Raw genomic sequence first — 11,153 nt, 5'->3', positions numbered from 1 at the left:
GCCTCTCCATCAGCCCAGTGTGCCCTCCCCCGGTATTAAAATCATTGGTGGGCAGTGCGCCCCCCCCCAACCGGTATTAAAATCATTGGTGGCAGTGCGCCCTCCCTCCCCTCCCCTGTATTACACTGCGTGCAGAATTATTAGGCAAATGAGTATTTGACCACATCATCCTCTTTATGCATGTTGTCTTACTCCAAGGCTGTATAGGCTCAAAAGCCTACTACCAATTAAGCATATTAGTGATGTGCATCTCTGTAATGAGAAGGGGTGTGGTCTAATGACAATCAACACCCTATATTAGGTGTGCATAATTATTAGGCAACTTACTTTCCTTTGGCAAAATGGGTCAAAAGAAGGACTTGACAGGCTCAGAAAAGTCAAAAATAGTGAGATATCTGCAGAGGGATGCAGCACTCTTAAAATTGCAAAGCTTCTGAAGCGTGATCATCGAACAATCAAGCGTTTCATTCAAAATAGTCAACAGGGTCGCAAGAAGCGTGTGGAAAAAACCAAGGCGCAAAATAGCTGCCCATGAACTGAGAAAAGTCAAGCGTGCAGCTGCCAAGATGCCACTTGTCACCAGTTTGGCTATATTTTCAGAGCTGCAACATCACTGGAGTGCCCAAAAGCACAAGGTGTGCAATACTCAGATACATGGCCAAGGTAAGAAAGGCTGAAAGACGACCACCACTGAACAAGACACACAAGCTGAAACGTCAAGAATGATTTTTTCTAAGGTTTTATGGACTGATGAAATGAGAGTAAGTCTTCATGGGCCAGATGGATGGGGCCCGTTGCTGGATTGGTAAAGGGCAGAGAGCTTCAGTCCGACTCAGACGCCAGCAAGGTGGAGGTGGAGTACTGGTTTGGGCTGGTATCATCCAAAGATGAGCTTGTGGGGCCTTTTCGGGTTGAGGATGGAGTCAAGCTCAACTCCCAGTCCTACTGCCAGTTTCTGGAAGACACCTTCTTCAAGCAGTGGTACAGGAAGAAGTCTGCATCCTTCAAGAAAAACATGATTTTCATGCAGGGACAATGCTCCATCACACGCGTCCAAGTACTCCACAAGCGTGGCTGGCAAGAAAGGGTATAAAAGAAGAAAATCTAATGACATGGCCTCCTTGTTCACCTGATCTGAACCCCATTGAGAACCTGTGGTCCATCATCAAATGTGAGATTTACAAGGAGGGAAAACCAGTACACCTCTCTGAACAGTGTCTGGGAGGCTGTGGTTGCTGCTGCACGCAATGTTGATGGTGAACAGATCAAAACACTGACAGAATCCATGGATGGCAGGCTTTTGAGTGTCCTTGCAAAGAAAGGTGGCTATATTGGTCACTGATTTGTTTTTGTTTTGTTTTTGAATGTCAGAAATGTATATTTGTGAATGTTGAGATGTTATATTGGTTTCACTGGTAAAAATAAATAATTTAAATGGGTATATATTTGTTTTTTGTTAAGTTGCCTAATAATTATGCACAGTAATAGTCACCTGCACAAACAGATATCCCCCTAAAATAGCTAAAAACTAAAAATAAACTAAAAACTACTTCCAAAAATATTCAGCTTTGATATTAATGAGTTTTTTGGGTTCATTGAGAACATGGTTGTTGTTCAATAATAAAATTAATCCTTCAAAAATACAACTTGCCTAATAATTCTGCACTCCCTGTAAAGTCATTGGTGGGGCAGTGTGCCCCCCCTCCAGTATTAAAATCATTGGTGGGCAGTGTGCCTCGCCTCCCCGGTATTAAAATGATTGGGGGCTCTGGCTACTGGCACATGATGGGGGGACCTCTGGCTACTGGCACATGATATGGGGGGCTCTGGTTACTGGCACATGATATGGGGGGGCTCTGGCTACTGGCACATGATATGGGGGGCTCTGGCTACTGGCACATGATATGGGGGGGCTCTGGATACTGGTATATGATATGGGGGGGCTCTGGCTACTGGCACATGGGGGCTCTGGCTACTGGCACATGATATGGGGGGCCTCTGGCTACTGGCACATGATATGGGGGGGCCCTGGCTACTGGGGACATGATGGGGGGGCCTCTGGCTACTGGCACATGGGGCTCTGGCTACTGGCATATGATATGGGGGGGCTCTGGATACTGGCACATAATTTGGGGGGCCTCTGGCTACTGGCACATGATATGGGGGGGGCTCTTGTTACTGGCACAAAATGGTGGGGGGGGGCTCTTATTACCGGCACATGATTAGGGGGCATCTATGGGGGCACATTTTACTGGCACATTATTGGGTGGCACTATGGGGGCACTTCTTACTGGCACATTATTGGTGGGCACTATAGGGGCATCTACTGAGGCCACAAAGAACGGGTATTTTATATGGGGGGTTCTGTACAGTACATTTTATGCTGTGACACATTATGGTGGGTACTATGGTGTCATCTACGGGGGCACTAAGAAGGGGTATTTTATACTTACAAATTATGGGGAACACTGAGGGCATCTACTGGGGCACTGTATTTGGGGCATTTTATACTGGTACATTATGGGGGTACTAGGAGGGAGGGGGGAGAGGAGCACTATGGGGACACTATATAGGGGTATTTTATACTGGCACATTATGGGGGCACTATGGGGACATTAGCTCAACTGGGGGCATTGCAAGGGGGTATTTTTTGCACTGTCACATTATAAGCAGAATTATTACTACTGGGGGGGGGCATTATGGTGGGCTTTATTACTCCCCCATGGTATGACCCCCTAGTAGCAGCACCAGCCTCTCCCTGCTCTGCTATCCCACTGCCCCTTCTCCAAATCCTTATTATGAAATGGCGTCCGAAATCCCCAAGGGCCAAGCCAAGTAATTGTAAGTTTTCATGTGAAATATGTTTATGTTATACACATATAGCATACACTGTGCCACACAATATACAGTTTCTTCTGTATGAACGTCCACAAATTAAATCTCTAGAGTCAACACAGGACGTTAAAGTCAGCACGTGTCATGGGGGGGGGGGGGGGCCCTTATTGTTTTTCGCCCCAGGGCCTCATTTCACCTAGAACCGGCCCTGATCATTGGTGGGCAGTGCGCACTCCCCATCCGATCGGAGTCCTAGCAGTGTAATGCTGGGACTCTGATCAGTTACCATGGCAGCCAGGACACTACTGAAGTCCTGTCTGCCATGGTCAGTTAGTCAGCAGCAACATACTTACAAGCGCTGTGGCCGCCCGACGCTCCTTCTTCTTGTAACTCACAGGTCTGTGCAGCGCTTTGCTTATGCTTATAGCAATGCGCCGCACAGACCTGTGACGAGTTTTTTTATATATATATATATATCTTTATTACTCTTTTACAAGCATCTTACAAAAATGCTTCCATCAACAATTTTAATTATATTTCATACAATTCCACCAACCCCTCCCTTTGCCGGCTGCTTGCTCCTTCTCCCTCCTCCCCTCTCCACCCCAGCCCTCCCTCCCCCTCTCTCCTCCAAATCATCTACTTTTCATTTAACAATTTATGCTATATTTTAGCAAATGTATGTCTTTTCTTAACATTTACCAGGTGAAATTCCTCACTGGCAAGTGAGACTCTGGTGGAACTGTCCCATTCATTGATCGTGAGGGCAGCACTACCCCCCCCCCCCCCCCCCAGCATCGAACAATACATCTCCTGGCCTGAAATAAGAGGTTAGATGCTATCACCCCCAAAATGAAAATTGCTTCCTTCCAAACTCTGGCCACCAACTCAAATATTGGTATATTTTTACCTGCCTTTTGCAACAAAATACCTGCTTCTAATATTTGAAAAATATTGCATGTTTACAATCTTTTATTAATCCCCACTATCATGTTCTTATATCTTAGCGTGTTACTCCCTATTAAGATATTTTTTATATGGCCAGAAATTAAATAGAGTTCCAAATCCAGTACTAATAGTCCACCCTCCTTCTCATAAGTACACAATATTTTTGCCTTTATCCTCGTTTTTTTCCCCCTCGCCATATTAAATCTGGTTATTATTTTAAAGACTCTTTTGGAATTATCACCGGTGTATTCCACAAGATATGATTCAGACCAGGTAATAAACACATCTTCACCAATGAGATACGACCTGCCATCGAGACATATAGTTTTTTCCATATCTCTATTTTTTTCCTGATTTCCTGTATTTTAGGGGCCACGTTCATCTGAATGTAGTCCCTAGGGTTTGGAGTGATTTCAATACCCAAATATTTAACAGGTTCATTAACCCTCTTAATTTCCAATAGTCCCGGTCTAAAATCGTTCAAGGGGTCAATCGGGACACAAGCCGATTTAGACCAATTTATACTGAATCCAGCATATTTGCCATACTGGTCAAAAACTTGAAAAATCTTAGTTAGTGATCCATGTGAACCTACAAACAGCATAATATCATCCGCCTACAGAGAAATTTTTTCCTCATGACTGTCAAACTTAAACCCCACAATTTCTTTATCTTGCCTGATTATATCGGCAAGCGGCTGCATGGCTATAGCAAAAAGCAGAGGAGAAAGAGGGCGACCGTGTCTAACCCCTCTGCCAATACGTATTTTATTGGAGTATTCTCCATTTACTATCACCCTTGCAGATATATCAGTATATAATAACTTAACCCAAGAAACGAAATTGTCACCAAATCCCATTTTCTTCAATGTTCTAATTAAAAAGGGCCATTCTACAGTATCAAAAGCCTTTGAAGCATCTATGGTGACAATCATTCGTTCACCGCAGTTTGTAGGTTCAAGTTGAGTGTTCACAAAATATCTCATGATATTATCAGTTATAGTCTTTACTGACATGAATCCCGTCTGATCCCCATGAACAAGCACCGAGACCACACTCCTAAGTCTAGCTGCCAAAACCTTGGTTAATATTTTGTCATCGGTATTAATTAATGAAATAGGGCGATATGAATCCGGGATGGCTGAGTCCATACCAGGTTTTAAGATAAGTGTAATTAGGGCTTCTCGCAAGGAATCTGGCAATTTTCCTACCTTCCTCGAGTCCGCCCACATTGTGAGGAGTTTCGGTATCAGCATTTCTTTATATTGTGCATATACCTCAAACGGGATGCCATCTGTTCCTGGGGCCTTATTTTTTATTATCCTAGATAGTGTGTCGTCTACTTCTAAAGAGGTTAAAGGATAACTGTCACATTTAGACCCTAATTTCAATTTTCATATATGTAGTTACTAATAACATGATATTCCAGAATCAGTTACTATTAGACTGACTTACCCCATATTTAATAAGATTCAGCCCTTAGCAACCAGTCTGCATAAATCTGCAATTTCACTATTCAGTTAAGATGGCCGCCACTGCCCTCACCCTGAGGCTAATCCCGCCTGCCCTCACTAGCCAGTAACAATAGCCCCCCAAAAGTGTCAGTAACCAGAGCCCTCCCCCTAAAGGGTTAATCTCCTGCAGCACAAAGGGGTTCTCTTACCACATCTTGCTTTCATTTATACACTGAGCACATGGCAGATCTCCCTTCCCTGGTCTGCGCTGAATCAACTCTGCCTTCTCCAGCTCTGCTGAGTGAGGGAGCGTCTGCCAAGCGCAGGGACAGGGAGAAGTGCACACAGCCCAGGCACTGTTATCAGCTGCTGGGGAGGACCTGGCTTTAATCATTTACTTACAGTCCCTGGATGTCAGCTGCGTGCTTCTGCGTCCTTCAACAGATAGACGGACCATGCCTAGCAACCCTATTTTAAGCACAGGTAAAAGTAGGCAGTACAGGGAACAAAAATGTGGAATTAAGGGGTAATTGAATACACAGTGAAAAGATGAAATAGGGCCACCAAGGTGATATTAATCACCACAATCCAATACTCCAAAAAATATATATACAACAGTTATCCTTTAAGGGGACTTCCAAACTCTCACGTTGATCTACTGTTAATCTGGAGATAGTGATTTTATCCAGGAACTGTTGTATTTCTTCTGAGTTCTTATTTATCTTACTACTATATATACACCTTCAAAATGTTCTTTGAATAGTTCCATTTTAGGCTACTTTCACACCTGCGTTACCAGACGGATCCGCACCTATCTGCACAGAAGGATCCGCACCTATAATGCAAATGATGGTATCCATTCAGTACGGATCCGTCTACATAACTTAGTCAAAAAAAGTCTAAGAGTAAGTCAAACGGATCCGTCCTGACTTTACATTGAAAGTCAATGGGGGACGGATCAGTTTACAATTGCACCAATATTGTGTCAATGTAAACTGATCCGTCCCGATTGACTTACATTGTAAGTCAGGACGAATCCATTTGGCTCCGCATCGCCAGGCGGACACCAAAATGCTGCAATCAGCGTTTTGGTGTCCGCCTCCAGAGTGGAATGGAGACGGAACGGAGCCAAACTGATGCATTCTGAACGGATCCTTAGCCATTCAGAATGCATTGGGGCTAAACTGATCCGTTTGGGGCCACTTGTGAGAGCCCTGAAATGGATCTCACAGGCGGACCTGGAAACGGCAGTGTGAAAGTAGCCTTAGTAGTTTGTTCAGTAATTTTATATCCCGATTCATCAACTAAACAGTGGATATAGTTATTCTTTTTTATTTGGGCCGCTACTAAGGCTGCTAGTTTTTTTCCCGGTATGTGTGCATAAATATAGTTATCTCTTACATAGTTTTCTTTTTGATGTTCTGCCATTAAAAACTGTTCGTCCTGTAATTTAGAGTCTTTCTCTACCCAGTCTTTATATCTTTGCTCTGTGGGATTTTTTATATACTTTTTTTTTCATCTTTTTCCGTTTCTTTTTCCATTTTTATTATTTTTTTCCCTTATTCCTTTCTTATATCTTATAGTGTATTTTGTAATAATCCCTCTAATAAAAGCCTTTGCAGTCTCCCATACCGTATTTATAGCCGCAGAACCTTCATTTATGTAAAAAAAACTCCATTATCAAAACTCCATTATCTCTTTCAAGATCTTATTATGTACGCCCATTATATTTATCCATCCTATATTTATATTCATCCCTCTTTTTAGTTTTTTATATTTATATTAATTGGATTATGATCCGAAATTCCCTGTTGTCCATATTTAACACTTTCAACTTCTAGTGAACCTTTATTATTAGTGAAGACTAAATCGATCCGTGAATATTTCCTTATTTTTGGATACATTACCCTCCAAATATCAATCCATCCCATTTCCTCTGTGATATTTTTTAAATTTGATCCTGTACAAACAACTTGTGCTACCTATCCTACATCTATCTATTCTTCCATCCATTACGTTATTAAAGTCTCCCATAACTAAAAGTGGTTTATCCCCCGCATTAAGTGCAAAATCGTGTATTTTTAATAGGACTTCAATTTTAAAGGGTGGCGGTATATGGCTATTATCCATTCTTTTCCTTCCAGTATGCAATCCAACAAAACGTAACGGCCCTCCCTATCTATGGCCACTTTCAGTATTTTAATATCTACATCCCTATGATGAATATACTGAGTGAAAAGAGTGCTGCATCCACGGTCTGAAGACCCCCACCATCGTCTCATCCGTCAGATGTGTTTCTTGCAAGCAGATCATAGCAGGGAGAAACCTATGTATAGCATCAAAAACAGCCACTCTCTTTATTCCCCTGCTCAAACCCCTAATGTTCCATGAGATAATTCTCATATGATTTTTTTTTGTAGGACTACCCATTTCCAGGATATTATCGAGACCCTGGGGGATGGGACGGGGGGGACAAGAGGAACACGGCAGGAGAGAGAGAAAAGAAAGGGGAAAAAAAAAATAAAAATTTTAAAAAAAAATCAAGCGGCACGCATTTACCCAACCAGCCCATCCCTCCTAAATGAGCCAGGATAGCCTAAGCCCTGGTTCTCTAACTTAGCATTCCCTCACCTCGGCCCCTGCCCAGCCCAACTCCTTCTCAGCTCTTTATCTTTTTGTTTTACCCATTCTCCAGCCGCTTCTGGTGTATCAAAAAAACATACTTTGCCTTCCCATTCTATCCTCAATTTCGCCAGAAACATCGAGTATTTCACATTCTTTGATCGTAATATTTTTTTCACATCTATAAAGCGACTTCTTTCATTTGCAGTTTCCTTTGCATAATCGGAAAATACCATTACTGTTGTATCTAGATATTCCAGCTTCCCTCTCCTCCTGACCCTGCGTAGTATCTCCTCCTTATCCCTCACCGATAATAAATTTAAAATCATTACTCTCTGTCTCATTCCTGGGGGGGGGTGAGGGGGGGGGGGGGGGGTGGTGGGTATCTTTGCTGACAATCTATATGCCCTTTCCACAAAGTTTTTATAATCAGAGATGTCCTGGCTCAGCTGCTCCATCAACCACGTTTGCATGAAGTCGCGTGGGTCTCGTCGCTCCGCGCCCTCTGGGATTCCCAGACACCTCAGATTAACCCTCCTGGAATTATTTTCTAAGTGTAGTCATTTATTTTTTAATTCCTTATTTTCTTCCATTAACAGTTTTTTTTCTTTGGCAGCTATCTGCAAATACATCCTCCACTTCCGATGATCTTTTCTCCACTTCTTAGGGCGGACCTACAAAAATATAAAGATAGGCTGACAGGAGGCCCACCCAGGGCCGGCTCCAGGTTCATGTGGGCCCTTGGGCGATAAATCCCAGTGGGCCCCCTTGAGGCATTTTTTTACATTTACATGTCCCCCTGTGGCTCCCACACGGTATAATGACCCCCAGTGGCCCCTATGCAGTATAATGACCACTAGTGGCCCTTCACACAGTATAATGACCCCCCAATGCCCCCACACTGTATAATGACCCCCAGTGGCCCTTTATTCAGAATAATAACCCCCAGTAGCACTGGGGGAATACTGTATGGAGGGGGCACTGTGGGTCATTATACTGTATGGTGGTCACTGGAGGTCATTATATTGAATGGGGCTCTGGGGGTCATTATACTGAATGGAGGGTCATTGAGGATCATTATCCTAAATAGGGGTCACTGGGGGTCATTATACTATGTAAAGGGCCCTCACAGTATAATGACCCCACAGTGGCCCTCCATTCAGAATAATGACCCCCCAGTCACCCCCACACTGGGGGTTATACTGTATGGAGGGGGCACATGGGGTCATTATATTGAATGGGGGCTCTGGTGGTCATTATACTAAATGGAGGGTCAATGGGGATCATTATACTAAATGGGGGGTACTGGGGGTCATTATACTGTGTAAGGGACCCTCACAGTGTAATGACCCCCCAGTGGCCCCCTCACATACCTATCATTGCTGGAGCGCAGGGGAGCAGCAGTGAGACACACGGACGTCATGACGTCACCCCTGGGCCGGGCCTGGAGGAGAGAAGGAGATGTGCAGTGATGTAGCTAGAACTGACTGGGTCCCACAGCTAATTTTAGTCCCCCCCCCCCCCCCAGTGGGTTCACAACAAGTTTTTCCTATCGGTTTGATGTATAGAAATGTGCAGCACTCCACGTTTTTGTATCCTGCAGAGTCCATTAGAAAATGCATACGTTAATGTACAGTACAGACCAAAAAATTGGACACACCTTCTCATTCAAAGAGTTTTCTTTATTTTCATGACTATGAAAATTGTAGATTCACACTGAAGGCATCAAAACTATGAATTAACACGTGGAATTATATACATAACAAACAAGTGTGAAACAACTGAAAATATGTCATATTCTAGGTTCTTCAAAGTAGCCACCTTTTGCTTTGATTACTGCTTTGCACACTCTTGGCATTCTCTTGATGAGCTTCAAGAGGTAGTCCCCTGAAATGGTTTTCACTTCACAGGTGTGCCCTGTCAGGCTTAATAAGTGGGATTTCTTGCCTTATAAATGGGGTTGGGACCATCAGTTGCGTTGAGGAGAAGTCAGGTGGATACACAGCTGATAGTCCTACTGAATAGACTGTTAGAATTTGTATTATGGCAAGAAAAAAGCAGCTAAGTAAAGAAAAACGAGTGGCCATCATTACTTTAAGAAATGAAGGTCAGTCAGTCAGCCGAAAAATTGGGAAAACTTTGAAAGTAAGGGCTATTTGACCATGAAGGAGAGTGCTGGGGTGCTGCGCCAGATGACCTGGCCTCCACAGTCACTGGACCTGAACCCAATCGAGATGGTTTGGGGTGAGCTGGACCGCAGAGTGAAGGCAAAAGGGCCAACAAGTGCTAAGCATCTCTGGGAACTCCTTCAAGACTGTTGGAAGACCATTTCAGGGGACTACCTCTTGAAGCTCATCAAGAGAATGCCAAAAGTGTGCAAAGCAGTAATCAAAGCAAAAGGTGGCCACTTTGAAGAACCTAGAATATGACATATTTTCAGTTGTTTCACACTTGTTTGTTATGTATATAATTCCACATGTGTTAATTCATAGTTTTGATGCCTTCATAGTCATGAAAATAAAGAAAACTCTTTGAATGAGAAGGCGTGTCCAAACTTTTGGTCTGTACTGTATATGTTTTTTTTACAATGGAACTGTATGGTGAACGGACGCCACTGTACGGCATCAGTCTGAGGCATCTGTTAATGTATACATTTTTGGTATACATTAAATGGATGGCACAAATGGGATGTGAACCCAGCCCTATTGTCAGAATAAGCACCAGTACACATCGGAGCAGCGTGGCGGAGAGGGGAGGCCGCCATGTACTGACAGAGTGCTAACTGGACCTGGTGGTCAGGGATGAGGACTGTGTATCCCAAGGATCATTTTCTACTGGGAAATACAGGGCACAGTATAATACATTAGCATCTATATAATATAAAATAATTAGCCCTACCCCCGAATAATAATACAATTAGGTGGTCATTTATTATATAGAAATACATCTATATTTGGCATATTTCTGACACAGATTGTGGCGCAAAGGTCCTTAGCACCACAATCTGTATCTTTTCCCGCTCATGGCAGGTCTAAAAAAAGTGGTGTGGGCAGGTAAGGGGATACAGTTATGGCCATACAGTTATTGGATACCACCACCATATAGTGATAACACCGCCATACAATGATAAAACCACCATACAGTGACTGGATAAAAGGGTATAAGAGGGCACAGTACAGGGAATGACTAGGGGCACTGCACAGGGTGTGGTAAGAGGGCACAATGCAGGGTATAAAGGGGCACAGTACTGGGTAGGGGGCACAGTCACATGACCCTGTGATGTTAGAAGGTCCTT

The sequence above is a fragment of the Bufo bufo genome, chromosome 6 (genome assembly GCF_905171765.1).
Source record: "Bufo bufo chromosome 6, aBufBuf1.1, whole genome shotgun sequence".
Taxonomy (NCBI): domain Eukaryota; kingdom Metazoa; phylum Chordata; class Amphibia; order Anura; family Bufonidae; genus Bufo; species Bufo bufo.
The sequence above is the reverse complement of the archived record's forward strand: the minus strand, read 5'-3'. Positions refer to the sequence as shown.